The 16,180-nt window shown below is 46.0% G+C and overlaps 1 long non-coding RNA gene across 1 annotated transcript in view; it reads right to left on the bottom strand.

The window, feature by feature from the left end:
• The window catches only part of LOC137415473 (uncharacterized), an 86,499-nt gene extending 75,411 nt beyond the window's left edge, over positions 1–11,088 (bottom strand). The window contains exon 1 of the long non-coding RNA XR_010982087.2: positions 10,964–11,088. This is a non-coding gene — a long non-coding RNA (uncharacterized LOC137415473). The remainder of the gene's footprint in view (positions 1–10,963) is intronic.
• Positions 11,089–16,180: the final 5,092 nt, after the last annotated feature.

Raw genomic sequence — 16,180 nt, 5'->3', positions numbered from 1 at the left:
ATATATATATATAAATAAATATATATATACATGTACAGTGCGTATCAAAAAAAAGGTAATCCGAATTCAAGGGGTTAATATGCAAAGGTTATTTAGTTTGACAATTTACATGTGGTTTACTAATTAAGAGGAGATCCTCAGCTTTCCATTGATGCCTTTCATGCATCATTGCTGTCACACATGACCGAGTACATGTTCATTGAAAATGATAAGTTCAAATCACATTTTTACAAGTTTGGCTAATGGGTGCAAGACAGTTTGAAATGGACGCATTACTTGTCGACTGCCAAGTTGATTATGTAAAATTGTTAAGCTGGTCTGGTAATCATCGGTTGCATCATCCTTTGTTTAAGATGGGTATTTCAGATGGGCCTACAGTGTATGGGTTTAGAGACAGTCTGAGTCATTGAAAAGATGGTTCAACTTACGACTGAACAGCGGAGCTTCGTGGTTACAACCTTTCACCAAACTGGAAGTTTGCAGCGAACTCGTGATGTGTTCAGGGAACGTTTCCCAGAACGGGAGCCTCCAGCAGCAAAAACCATCTGGGCGAATGTTAGAAAATACCAAGAGCATGGCACGAGCCTCAACCGCAACAAGGATAATTCTGGTAGGAGGCGCACTGGGCAATGAAATGAACATTGTAGCAGTAAGGCAGCATGTTTTGGAGCATCCTAGGGATACCAGTGCAAGACGAAATGGGACGGCATTGCCTCAGGCAATATTCAACCGAATCACAAGACTGGACCTCCACCAACATCCATATCGGATTCACGTCCGGCATCAACTTACGCCAGGGGATTTTGCCAGGTGGCTGGTACTTGCCGGATGGTTGATAGCACGTTGCGAAGCAGATGTCAATTTCCTGCGGTATCTCGTTATCAGCGACGAAGCTGCTTTCGCCAGGGACGGCAAGGTCAATACCCATAATGTTCTTGAATATGCAATGACAGGACAACCCCCAGAATTTAATTTTGACACCAACATGAATCGACAAAAGTGGACTGTTTGGTCGGGACTTTGTGGAAGTTGTCAGGTGATCAGACCATTTTTCTTTCAAAGGAATGTCAATGGTAACACGTATCTGCAGATGATCAATGATGAAGTTTTACTGCAGCTGGAGAACTTTGAGCGATAGGTTCGTGGTGTCTTCAGATATCTCTGGTGGGCCCAAGACGGCGCCCCAGCACATCGTCTTATCGCTGTCCGAGATCGACTGAGGGAACTCTTTGGAGACCGGGTCATCGCCCTCAACCATGCAGTGGAATGGCCGCCAAGATCACCTGACCTCACACCATGTGATTATTTCCTTTGGGGACATTTAAAGAACAAGGTGTTCGTAACTCCTCCTCATGATCTTGACGAATTGCAGGGCCGTATTCGACATGAAGTGGATGCTTGGTGTGGGTGCATGCTTGCGACAATGAAGATGTGGGTGCGTAAAGGCCAATCATTCCTGAGAAAAGTTCACATCTGACGTTCATTTTGCACCAATTATCGTGACTTGCATCGATTAGCCAAACTTGTAAAAATGCGATTTGAACTTGTCATTTTCAATGAACATGTACTCGGTCATGTGTGACAGCAATGATGCATGGAGGGTATCAATGGAAAGCTGAGGATCTCCTCTTAATTATTAAACCACATGTAAATTGTCAAAATAAATAACCTTTGCATATTAATCCCTTGAATTCAGATTACCTTTTTTTTGATATGCACTGTATATATACATATACATATACATATACATATACATATACATATACATATACATACACATACATACATACACTTACATACATATACATACATACATACATATACATACATACATATACATACATACATATACATACATACATATACATACATATATATACATATGCATACATATACATACATATACATACATATACATACATATATATACATATATATACATTTATACATATACATATATATACATTTATACATATACATATATATACATATATATATACATATATATAATTATACATATATATACATATATATACATATATATACATATATATATATACATATATATACATATATATACACATATATATACATATATATACATATATATATATATATATATATATATATATATATATATATATATATATATATATATATATATATATATATTAGGGTGTCCCTTAAACGGGGTGAAAATTTTAAAATGTTAATTTGAATATTCTCATGGCCTAAATGTGATCCCTTTGGGATAGAAACACTGCAGTCAACATTTCATACAAGTCTGTTTATATGTAGAGATAGTCCAGGCACCTTCAAGAATCAAGATTTTATATATATATATATATTTTTTTATTTTATATTTCTAGTCCATAGATGTGATAATTATTCATAAGCATGTTTTATCAAACGGTTTTATTTATTTCTGTGATACATACTGTATTATCTGTGATATGTGTTTTTAGTGTTACGTGACCTCAATCACATGGCCGAAAGGGGGAAATGTTCAAGGGTGCTGGACTACCTCTAACTATTTATGAATTTAGCTGAGATTTGGCCTGCTTTGTTTTTAGGGCAAATGGACCAGGTGTCGAGGAGCTTAACAGCTTAACTTAACTTAAGAACTTAATATTTCAAACTTTCAAAAATAAGGGCCACTCTAACATATATACATACTAGGGCGTGCACGCCCGTACGTGCTTGCCCGTACATGCGTGCAAAAAAACATGCGTGCAAACAACAACAAAAAAAAACTTTGAAACCACGTGGCAGTAACGACCACAGAACCCCCCCCCCCCTCTATTTACATGAAATGGTTTGGTCTATTCGCAACGACCACAGAACCCCCCCTCTATTTACATGAAATGGTTTGGTCCATTCGCAAAGCCAAAGCGAACGGCTTGCGAGTACGGTGACCATACCTTGGGAACCACTTGTCCGATTAATTTCAAACCTTGAAAAGGCACATCCTCGGGTCCCCAGCAATATACCTGGCAAGTTTCAAGTATATCGGACCGGTAGTTGTCGAGAAACAGCGGTCGCATACATACATACAGACAGACAGACACACACACACACACACAGAGATTACTGGAATTATAGATAGATATACATATATATATGCATATACATATACATATACATATATCTATATACAGGGGGCTGCAAAAGTAGGTATACAGTAAGGATTATACCAGTATTACTAGTATTATAATAGTGGTGCTCGGATTCATTTAATACTAGAATTCATTGAATTCATTAAAATCATTATTACCATTTTTTATATTTTTATTTTCGTAATTTTTTCTATAATACATCTATTATTTGCAGGTGAAGTGGAAATTGACAAATTTCTTGACTACTTGACAAAGAATTTCCCAACAGGTGGATTGGACGTCGGGGAGCCGTTGACTGGCCACCACGTTCGCCGGATCTCATCCCTATGGACTTCTTTTTCTGGGGATGTGTAAAAGACAGGGTTTTCGCACGCAAGCCACGTTCTGTTGATGCCATGATTCAGTTCATACGGGAGGCTTGCCAGGAAATTGATGCTGATAAAGACCTTTGTGCCAGATTGTGCATGGGTGTCCACACTCGACTAGTGGAGTGTGTGAATGCCGGGGGCAAACAGTTTGAACATTTGAGGGATTAATATGTTTATTATTGATATGTTTATTATTGATATGTTTATTATTGATATGTTTATTATTGATATGTTTATTATTGATATGTTTATTATTGATATGTTTATTATTGATATGTTATTATTGATATGTTTATTATTGATATGTTTATTATTGATATGTTTATTATTGATATGTTATTATTGATATGTTTATTATTGATATGTTTATTATTGATATGTTATTATTGATATGTTATTATTGATATTTTATTATTGATATGTTTATTATTGATATGTTATTATTGATATGTTATTATTGATATGCTTGTATAATCAATAAAATACGTTTTGTGCGCACGTTTTGTTTTTCATTACCGTATACCTACTTTTGCAGCCCCCTGTATATATATATATATAGTTATATGTTTATATATTATATACACGTATGCATACATACATACATGCAATTTGCTGTTTTTAAACATTATTTTTACAAAGCAATTTTAGGCCTTTGGATGTGTTTGGATAAAAGGAAGAGAGGTTATGTTTGGATAAAAATAAAAATAAATCAGATAATTTGCCTTCAGGCCTTGATCGGCAATCGAGTATGTAATATGTTTTGTTGAGGTTGTATGTGGTGATTTGTTGTGAACAACACAAATTTAGTTTTTATAGTGTTGACACGTGCGCCTGCTATTTCAAAGATTGCTTTACACAGGTTTATTATAACAGTTCCGTGTTCAGATCTTGAGCGAGTATGTTGCTTATACACTGCCACGATGGAGTAATATGTATTGTGAAGATCATATGTTGACGTCATATGTATGGTAGCTAATGGCGGAAATTGTGCATTCCCTTGGTATCTTCCCTAACTCTATTCCTCCCCGTCTCGGTACGATCCATCTGTTGCTTTTTTAACTTTACTCTGCCGCATCCAGAAGTCAGCACAGGCACCAGAAGATTGGAGAATAGTAAATATAATCCCATTATTTAAGAAAGATTCCAGAGAAGAATTGGGGAACTATAGACCTGTTAACTTGACTTCAGTTGTGGGAAAGCTGTTGGAGACTTTAATTAAGGACTTTAATTAAGGATTAAGGTTGCTTATACACTGCCACGATGGAGTAATATGTATTGTGAAGATCATATGTTGATGTCATATGTATGGTAGCTAATGGCGGAAATTGTGCATTCCCTTGGTATCTTCCCTAACTCTATTCCTCCCCGTCTCGGTACGATCCATCTGTTGCTTTTTCAACTTTACTCTGCCGCATCCAGAAGTCAGCACAGGCACCAGAAGATTGGAGAATAGTAAATATAATCCCATTATTTAAGAAAGATTCCAGAGAAGAATTGGGGAACTATAGACCTGTTAACTTGACTTCAGTTGTGGGAAAGCTGTTGGAGACTTTAATTAAGGAACGGATAGTAAAACATATGAAAACTTCCAACTAATTAAAGGCAGTCAGCATGGGTTTACCAAAGGGAGATCATGTTTAACAAATTTATTGGAGTTCTACGAAGTAGTTTCTCATTGGGCGGTTGAGGGAAGTACAGTTGACACGGTATATGCTGACTTTCAGAAGGTGTTTCATAAGGTACCACATATGAGATTGTGAGCTAAGGTGAGGGTTTGCGGAGTGGCCGATAGAGTAGCTACTTGGATTAGAAGCTGGGGTAGCGATAGGAAGCAAAGGGAGGCTACAAGTGGGAGGATGTCTGGCTGGGAAGAAGTAGTGGGGTACCTCAGGGACCAGTAGTGGGACCATTACTACCTCTCCCACCGAATATGGATGGAGGTTGTATTTTCACCCTTGTTTGTCTGTCTGTCTGTGACCATGATATCTCAAACAGTTATGGACGGATTTGGTCGAAAATTAGCGGACAGGTTGGGTGTCTGCCAATGATGAAATGATTCGATTTTTTCTGAAGATCCGGATCTGGATACGAGAATTAAATATATATTTTAAGTGATTCTTCCCCATTGAGATCGGGCCGAAAAGTATATATAGCACGATACGTCAAAAAGTTAAGGACGGATTCAGATGAAACTTGGTGGACAGATTGAGTGTCTGCTAAAGACAAATTCATTCGATTTTAGGGAAGATCCGGATTTGAGAACGTTTTAGGTGATTCATCACCATTGAGAGATGGGGCCAAAATCAATATATAGTACGATATCTCAAAAAGTTGTGGACGGATTTTGACAAATCTTGGCGGATGATTTTGGTAGGTGACAAGAACAAGCCGATTAGATTTTGGTTCAGATCCCAATTCAAATCCGGCCTATCATTGGGATACAAAACGTGAACTGTTCCGCCTGGTAGAGGTATGCGCTCTACCGAGTGCCGTTCTAGTTATTCATAATTTACATCAATGCTTTGGATAGTGGGGTTAAGAGTCGGTTTTCAGGAAAGCCTAGATACTTTAATGGATTGGGCAAATGATTGGCAAATGCGGTTTAACATAAAGAAATGTGAGGTGTAAGGGATGGTTAAGAACAATGAAAATCGGGATTACATGATGCTAGGAGGGATCGTGGATCGTGTCACATGGGAGAAGGATCTGGGGGATGTAATATATATGGGGAGTAATCAGATGGGACAGTACCAAGCAGATATAGGTAAACCTAACAGGGTTTTAGGTTGTATTTGTAGTGGCATAAAGAATACATTAAGATGTGGCATTAACATGTATAGCAATTTAGTGAGGCCTCATCTGAAATATAAAACCACCAGCTTTTCTTCCCTAATGCACCCCACCATCCACTCTTTCCAAGTTTCCAAGTTTTCCTTCTTGAGAGCTTGTGGCTTGTGTTACCCTAATTCTTCCTCGCATCCCTTATTTGATCAGGTTTTCCTTTATTTTGTCCATCATCCCTGCTGTTGGGTGGTGCTTAGCGGTTAGGGTGCTGGCTTGGGATCCTAGATCCTGAGTTCGAATCCCGGTCGATCATTGAATCCTAGAATCCTGAGTTCAAATCCCGGTCGATCATTGAATCCGAGATCCTGAGTTCGAATCCCGGTCGATCATTGAATCCTAGATCCTGAGTTTGAATCCCAGTCGATCATTGAATCCTAGATCCTGAGTTTGAATCCCGGTCGATCATTGAATCCTAGATCCTGAGTTCGAATCCCGGTCGATCATTGAATCCTAGATCCTGAGTTCGAATCCTGGTCGATCATTGAATCCTAGAATCCTGAGTTTGAATCCCGGTCGATCATTGAATCCTAGAATCCTGAGTTCGAATCCCGGTCGATCATTGAATCCTAGAATCCTGAGTTCGAATCCCGGTCGATCATTGAATCCTAGAATCCTGAGTTCGAATCCCGGTCGATCATTGAATCCTAGAATCCTGAGTTCGAATCCCGGTCGATCATTGAAGCCTAGAATCCTGAGTTCGAATCCCGGTCGATCATTGAATCCTAGATCCTGAGTTTGAATCCCGGTCGATCATTGAATCCTAGATCCTGAGTTCGAATCCCAGTCGATCATTGAATCCTAGAATTCTGAGTTCGAATCCCGGTCGATCATTGAATCCTAGATCCTGAGTTCGAATCCCGGTCGATCATTGAATCCTAGAATCCTGAGTTCGAATCCCGGTCGATCATTGAATCCTAGAATCCTGAGTTCGAATCCCGGTCGATCATTGAATCCTAGTTCCTGAGTTCGAATCCCGGTCGATCATTGCATCCTAGATCCTGAGTTCGAATCCTGGTCGATCATTGAATCCTAGAATCCTGAGTTCGAATCCCGGTCGATCATTGAATCCTAGATCCTGACTTCGAATCCCGGTCGATCAATGAATCAATGCCAGGTGGGTTGACCCAGTCTGTCATCCTTCCGAGGTCGGGGAATTGAGTACCAGCTTGCTGGGATGAATGTGCCAGTGTGTGCCCCAGTTTATAATCGGTAAACCATAAGAGGTGACTAAAGGGTTGTTATCAGGAAGGGCATCCGGCCATAAAAAACATTGTCTCAAAAAGGGAACCATGGTTATTGTCATGGGGCCCGCAAGGCTAACCCCCAACTCCAGCAGGGAAAATGGCCTTATAAAGGGAATTTTTTATCCCTGCTGTTGGTGTTTCCCCCATCTCTTTCTTCTCTTACGTCATGACCCGTTATATTTTCCAGCTCCTCCATGAGCCTCGACTATGTAAACCAAAAAAGGGGGAAATTTCGCGTCATCAAACTGGAGCGCAAAAGGAATTCGATGCGACCTGTTGTTTCATTGTTGGTGCCGACTTCATTCAATGATGGCCTCATGATATAATTAGGCTTTTATGTCCAGAATATTTCCCCATATACCCCATATCTATTTATTATTTTATTTTTTACCCCAAAGGTAACCTCTCTTTGCCTAGAATCTTTTGTTTTTCACCTTCTACTTACCCAATTGAATCATCCTTCAGTTTATCCCCAAATTCACAGCCTGAACATTAATATTATAGAGTAGACGTTGTTTAATTCAGTGTGCAGACGTATAATTAATTATTATTTTTGTACACAATACTTTATTCAAGATTAACGGGATTAATCGGGGAATGGCTGCTTGCCAAGGCCACTTTCACTTGGGAAATTTTTTGGCCACTTAAAGGTTTTTGCAATGTATATCTTCACGTCAGGATCTCACCAATGTTGTTGTCGTTTTTTTTATCGAGGTCCACCGTCTTTCCGACAGAGCATGAAGCGCGTGGGCCGGCGGTTACATTACGAAGCCCTGTCAATGCTCGGCCATAGGCCTCGTGCTTTGTTTATATGCTAAACTCTCTCTCCCTTCCAAGAATCTCAATATCGGTACAAACACACACAAGTTCAATTTGTTCGCATGCATTTTGTTAACTTGGAAAATTAAAAAACCGTTCTCTATCCCCCGAACGCATCCCCCTCCATTATTGCACGAGGACCACATTGAGGAGCGATGATGGCCAGAATGATCACAAATCCAATGCTGCCATAATTAGACATTTGACAAAGCAACAATAAGAGTAATACCATTATTGAACGAGAACGGCACTCAGTAGAGGGCACTCAGTGGAGAGCAAACCTCCACCTGGTTGGCCATATAACTCGATGGTGAAGAATCACTTAAAAACCTCTAGTAGCCGGATCCGGATCCGGATCTTCACCGAAATCGAATCGATTCGTCCTTGTCACACACACAACCTGTCCAACAAGTGTCGTCCAAATCGATCCAATTTTTTTTCTGAGATATCCTGCTATGTATCGTTTTTGGCCCGATCTCCCAATGGTGGAGAATCGCTTAAAAAATTTTAAGAGCAGGATCCGGATCTTCACCAAAATTGAAACAATTCTTCCTTATCATACACACAACCTGTCCACCAAGTTTCAGCCAAATCCGTCCATCACGTTTTGAGATATCGATCCTGCTATATGGCGGTTTTAGCCCCATCTTTGAATGGTGAAGAATCACTTGATAAATTAAATAATTCTCATATCCGAATCCATATTCAGATCTTCACCAAATTCGAAACGAATCGTCCTTGTCACACACACAACCTGTCCAACAAGTTTCGTCCAAATCCATCCAATTTTTTTTTTTTTGAGATATCCTGGTATGTATCGTTTTTGGCCCTATCTCCCATTGGTGGAGAATCGCTTAAAAATTTTTAAGAGCAGGATCCGGATCTTCACCAAAATTGAATCAATTCTTCCTTGACATACACAAACCATGTCCACCAGGTTTCGGCCAAATCCGTCCATCACGTTTTGAGATATCCTGCTATATGTCGGTTTTAGCCCCATCTTTGAATGGTGAAGAATCACTTAAAAAATTAAATAATTCTCATATCCGAATCCATATTCAGATCTTCACCAAATTCGAATCGAATCGTCCTAGTCAGACACCCAACCGGTCCACCAAGTTTCGTCCAAATCCGCACACAACTTTTTAAGATATCCTGCTATGTATCGTTTTTGTCTCTATCTCCCAATGGTGAAGAATCACTTTAAAAAGTTCTACTAGACGGATCCGAATCCGGATCTTCATTAAAATCTAATCATTTCGTGCTTGTCACATACACTACATCCCTGCCAAATTTCGTCTGAATCCGTCCACAACGTTTTGAGATATTTTGTTCACAAACGGACAGACAAACAGACAGGGGTGAAAACATAACCTTCATCCACCTTTGGTGGCGGATGTAATGAAGTAACGATGCACCGAACAGATCGGTAAACGACTTCCGATGAGACAGGAAATGGTGGTCGGCAGCCATTTTGAAAAGCGAAAGGGGGGTATATTGTCAGAGAAATAGGCAGCGGGCTTCGCACTTGGTACCGTATGGCAGAGGTACAAGTAAGCAGAAATGCATGATGGCTTCAAACTGAGAAGACCTTACAAGCATCAGAATGTTGTGGAGTGAAGTTTAATCCTGTGTATTTGGAAGTGTAGGTTGGCGCAATGGTTAATGGTTAGAGGTGGTTTAGCGTAGCCTAATGGTTGCCCACCGGCCTCGATGATGAGGGCGGCTGCTCCGAGTATGCAAGGTTGCCTGTTGAAACCCTGGCCGAGTCATTTCAGAGACCTTGATTGACGCTCAATATTTAAAAAGAATAAAGCATGGACAAGTAAAAGCATAGGCTTTGTTGGGCCAAATGGCTTATTCTTGCCTTGAAGTTATTTGAAAGGAAACTCTTTACCTCTGCCACCAAAGGTGGATGGAGGTTATGTTTTCACCCCTGGCTGTCTGTTTGTGAACAAAATATCTCAAACAGTTGTCGACGGATTCGGACGAAATTTGGCAGAGATGTAGCGTATGTGACAAGGACGAAATGATTAGATTTTGGTGAAGATCCGGATTTGGATCCGGCTACGAGAATTTCTTAAGTGATTCTTCACCATTGGGAGAATGGGCCAAAAACGATACATAGCAGGATATCTCAAAAAGTTATGGACTGATTTGGACGAAACTTGGTGGACAGGTTGGGTGTCTGACGAGGAATAATGGATTCAATTTTGGTGAAGATCCGGATTCGGATCAGGATACGAGAATTTCTTAAGTGATTCTTCACCATTGGAGAGATTGGGCTAAAAACGATACGTAGCAGGATATCTCAAAAAGTTGTGGACGGATTTGGACAAAACTTGGGGGACAGGTTGTGTGTGTGACAAGGAATAATGGATTCAATTTTGGTGAAGATCCGGATGTGGCTAGTATAATTTTTTTTCAGTGATTCTTCACCTTTAGGAGATCGGGCCAAAAACGATACATAGCAGGATATCTCAAAAAGTTGTGGACGGATGATTTTGATTAAATGTGATTCTATATTGTGATTTTCTGGTCTACTCTGAGATACAAAATGTAAACTGCTTACCTGGCGGAGGTATGCTCTCTACTGAGTGCTGTTCTAGTTGTTGATTAGCCCCGGGCAGTTCGCAAACAAGCCCACGACAGCCGATAGATCTTGCAGGAGAGACCCATATCCCCCACATCCAGGATGGTGTACCCCCGCCTTCACACAAAGTCAGGGCCACGACAGAGTTAGGGAGAGAGAGAGAGAGAGAGAGAGAGAGAGAGAGAGAGAGAGAGAGAGAGAGAGAGAGAGACAGAGACAGAGACAGAGACAGAGACAGAGAGACAAGAGGGAAAGGGCCGGCCAATGGGGACCGATCGGCACACTGACTGTGACCGCTCTGGCCTGACGAATCTGGGCAGCAGGGAAGAATGGGGAAGATTTGGCCCCCGACTTGCATTGGGGGGCACAACCACCGCGAAGAGGCGTCCTCGATACTTCTAGAGGAGTTAGTATATATAATGTGTGCAGAAATGAGCTTAGATAAAAGAGGTTTAATGAGGGTAGACAAGCTCACTGGTAAAGATGGAGGACGACGTAAGAATGTGGTGTAGATAGTACTATACCTTAAAAACCTTGAGGGAAGAGTAAAATAAAGCAGTCTTTGGGAAGGAGAAGAGAGAGTTGAGATGTTCACGAGGCCTGGATTGTGGAAGTTGCACCAGGAGGGGGAAAACGCATTCATTCTCGAGTATCAGTGGAGGGTTGAAGGGCCCAGTGGCCACAGAGATCTATATTGGAGGAAGTCTAGTAAAAAGACCACTGACCTATCTGTGTGAGGCGAGTGGGAGTGAGAGTAGAGCAAGCTGCAAGAAAGCAGAAACAAGCACAAGTGTAAATGCCAATGACCACACACGGGAGGAAACTTTACTAGTTAAAGGGTAAACCTGCAAAAATCGACTTCTAAAATGTCATTCACCGTGAAACATTCGGGCCGCATGAGTCTGCCAAACTCCCAATAAGTCACATGGAGGGAATTAGTCATGTTGAGTAATATCAATGACTATGTGCAATCAGCGATCCTCTTGAACCTGAAAATCCACGTCGACTTGAAGGGAGTGCGCCCCGAGAGATGCGGATCCAAATTTCATTCCCTCGTTGTCTAAACAAACACGGAGCAGCAGTTGCAGCACGTGGGAGGCTTTCCTTTCCTCTTTCCACGCCGGTTTCGCGGCAAACTTTCAGGTTTACAGAATCTGGTGGAAAATGCAAGGCAGATCATTGACCGGATTATCAACCGCAAGCAACTTACAAAGCAAACGCTTCTGCGCGCACTCGAGCAGATGTTTCAAGAGCGGTTTCGAGATTTCGACTGCCCTTTACTTTTGGTGACCCAGCACTTCACATGCTCAGCCATGATAATAATAATCATCATCGTCATAATAACAATAATAATAACTGCTCGATAGCTTGGTGTATGGACGTTCACGAGTTTCCGACAACATCAGAGTGCATCAAAGGTTCGATTCGCGACTCAGGTGTAAACTGCCGCCCTGGTGTTTCACCTTCTGTTGCGTGCACCGTCCTTTGGATGGACGTTAAGCTGGAGGACCTGTCTGCCAGCACTGGCGGTTTGTGTACATCACGTATCTTCCGCGAAGATAGGGGAGTAATTACACAAATTACGAATTCCTGTCACCTTCAATCTAATCGCAGGCCTGGCCAACCCGAACACACACAGACACATACACACACACACACACACACACACACACACACACACACACACACACACACACACACACACACACACACACACACACACAGACAGACAAACAGACACACACAGAAACAGACAGACACACAGACAGGCAGACACACACAAATAGACACACACAGACAGACACACAGAGACAGACACACACAGACAGACAGACACACAGGCAGACAGACAGACACACACAGACAGACACACAGACAGAAAGACACACACACATGCACACACACAGACACACAAATAAACCCACATCAACACCCACATGAACAAACGCACACACAACCTTTGCGTTATTTTATTTTCTAGCTTTCTTGTACGGTCTATATTACACAGGCTGCGAGCTCTCCCTGTGGAAAGAAGATTTTCAAAATGGCGATATTGTGGCGGACACGAAAGCACTGACGTGGTGACATCACCCCGCACACCGAGTGGGGGTGGGCCACGCCCGGGAGAGAGGCGTGGCCTCACGATATACACGGGGCGCGCAGCCCTGAGAGTTCTGTGTTACAGTGAGCTCTTGAATAAAGACTCTTACAAATTACCGCATTGTCCGCTTCCTCCTTGTTTACAAACAGCGCGCGTAACACCACGCTTTACTGGTGACCCTCGACGTTGGATCTGCCGTAGCGATCCTTCCAAACACGACGCCATTGCCATGGCCAACAACGCGATGTCGATTAAACTTCCCGAATTTTGGGAGGCCCAGGCCGAAGTTTGGTTCGTCCAAGCCGAAGCCCAGTTTCACCGCCGTCACGGGCCTCACCCACGACGACACGCGCTATTGCCACGTCGTCGCCTCCCTCGGGCCCGGCACGGCCGCTCGAGTTGTGTCCGTCCTTCGCCACCCACCGGACGGCCACAAGTACGAGGCACTCAAGCGGCTGCTCCTAGCCACGTTCGGCCTCACGGAGGACGCATGGGCTGGCCGCCTCCTGGATCTCCCCGAGCTCGGCGACACGCACCCGTCGGTCCGAATGGACCATATGCTGTCACTGTTGGGCGATGAAGCCCCTGGTTCTCTATTCCGGGCGCTTTTCCATCGCCAACTTCCAGCACAGGTACGCCTCGCGTTGGCCGGGACCGTGCTAACGGAACCTCGAGCATTGGCCGCCACGGCGGACAGGTACTTCACGGCTTCGGACATGCGGGCGAGAGTCGGTGCGGCCGTCACGGACCTCGAGGCTGATGCTGCTGATGATGCTGATCCACAGCATCAGCTTACACAGCATACGCAGCATGCTGATACGCACCTCGTGGCCGCCGCCATGCCCCGCCCACTGACGCGGCGAAAACCGCCACCGTGGGGAACACCGCCAACTCGGCGGAGCCAGCCGCACTCCTCCAGCTCCACCACCTGGTGCTGGTTCCACGCCAAGTTCGGCCACGAGGCTCGACAGTGTCATCCGCCATGAAAGCGCCCCCGCACGGGACAGCGTCCTGCGCGACTTGGATTTTGTATACGTCTACCTGGACGATATCCTCGTCGCCAGCGCGTCCCGCGAAGAGCACCTACACCACCTCCGCACGCTCTTCGAACGCCTGGGCCAGCATGGCCTGATTGTGAACCCCGCAAAGTGCCGGTTCGGCATCGCCGAACTCGATTTTCTGGGGCACCGCGTCACCAGGCACGGAGCCGTCCCCCTGCCGGCCAAGGTGGAGGTGGTGAAGGGGTTTCCGCGCCCCCGCACGATCAGGGGGCTGCAGGAGTTCCTGGGCATGGTGAACTTTTACCATCGGTTCCTGCCCCGTATCGCCCAGCTCCTGCGCCCCCTGCACGAAGCTCTCCGAGGTAAGCCGGGCAAAGGCGACGTCACCTGGACCGAGCAGATGGACGCGGCGTTCACGGGCGCGAAGCTCGCCTTGGCTAACGCCACCATGCTCGCGCACCCGGCACCCGATGCACCGATCGCCCTCACCACCGACGCCTCGGACTACGCGGTGGGCACATTGCACGAGCAATGGGTGCGTGGAGCTTGGCAACCGCTGGCATTCTTCAGCCGGCAGCTTCGCCTGCCCGAACGCTGGTACAGTACCTTCGACCGCGAGTTGCTCGGGCTTCACTTGGCGGTCAGGCACTTCCGCCATCTGCTCGAGGGCCATGCATTCACGGCCTTTGTCGACCACAAGCCGCTGGTCTTCGCGATGGGCAAGGTCACCGAGCTGTGGTCGGCCCGGCAGCAGCGTCACCTCTCGGCCGTGTCCGAGTACATGACGGACAAATGGCACGTCGCGGGGAAGGACAACCCGGTGGCGGATTGCCTTTCCCGGGCCGTCGCCCACGCAGTCCACCTCAGCATCGACTATGCCCGGATGGCAGCGGACCAGGCCGCTGACCCCGATGTCCAGGCCTTGCGGACCGCCGTCACGGGCCTCCGCGTCACCGAGGTGCCGTTCGACGGCACGGGCGCGGCCCTCTTGTGCGACGTCTCCACGGGCGGCCTCACCCCATCGTGCTCGCGGGCTGGAAGCGCCAGGTGTTTGACGCCATCCACGGCCTGTCCCACCTGGGCGCGAGGGCCTCCCAAAGGTTGATCGCCGACAAATTCGTCTGGCATGGCCTCCGGAAGGCCGTCCGTGGCTGGGCCAGGACGTGCCTCGCGTGCCAGCGCGCCAAGGTGCACCGGCACACCCAGGCCCCGTTGGCCCCGTTTACGGTGCCGGAACGCCGGTTTGACCACGTCCACGTGGACCTGGTGGGACCTCTGCCCCCCTCGCGGGGTTTCACCCACGTCGTCACCATGGTGGACCGCACCACCCGGTAGCCGGAGGCCGTGCCCTTGGCGTCGACGACGGCGGCGGACGTCGCGCAGGCTTTCACCGCCACCTGGGTCGCCCGGTTCGGCGCCCCCTCAGACATCTCGTCCGACCGCGGCCCCCAGTTCACCTCGGAGCTCTGGGGGGCAGTCGCGCAGGGGCTCGGGGTCCGGCTGCACCGAACCACGGCCTACCACCCCCAGGCTAATGGCCTGTGTGAGCGATTTCACTGCTCATTGAAGGCCGCGCTCCGGGCCACCCTCCGCGACGGCGGCTGGGTCGACAGGCTCCCCTGGGTCCTGCTGGGCCTCCGGACGGCGCCCAAGGAGGACCTGCGCGCATCCGCGGCGGAGTTGGTCTTCGGGCAACCGCTGCGGGTGCCGGGCGAGTTCCTCCCCGACTCCACGGCACCATGGTCCGTGGCACAGCAGCGCTCTGCTCTGCAGGAGACCGCCCAGAGGTTCGCCCCGGTGCCAACGGCACGCCAAGGGCACCCATCGACGCACGTCGCCCCGGAGCTTCGCACGGCGGAGTACGTCTTCGTCTGCCACGATGCCCACCAGACACCACTGCGGCCCCCATACGACGGGCCTTTCCGCGTGCTGGAGACCGGGGTGAAGCACTTCACCCTGGACATCGGCGGTACTCCTGACCGCGTTTCTGTGGACCGCCTCAAGCCGGCCCATCTCGGCGTGGACCATCCACCGCCAGTGGCCCGACCCCCGCATCGGGGCCGCCCCCCTGCGGGCGGACCACCGGCACCGCCC

Source organism: Myxine glutinosa, chromosome 1, assembly GCF_964187855.1.
Source record: "Myxine glutinosa chromosome 1, kmMyxGlut1.1, whole genome shotgun sequence".
NCBI classification, from domain to species: Eukaryota; Metazoa; Chordata; class Myxini; order Myxiniformes; family Myxinidae; genus Myxine; species Myxine glutinosa.
The sequence above is the reverse complement of the archived record's forward strand: the minus strand, read 5'-3'. Positions and strand labels throughout refer to the sequence as shown.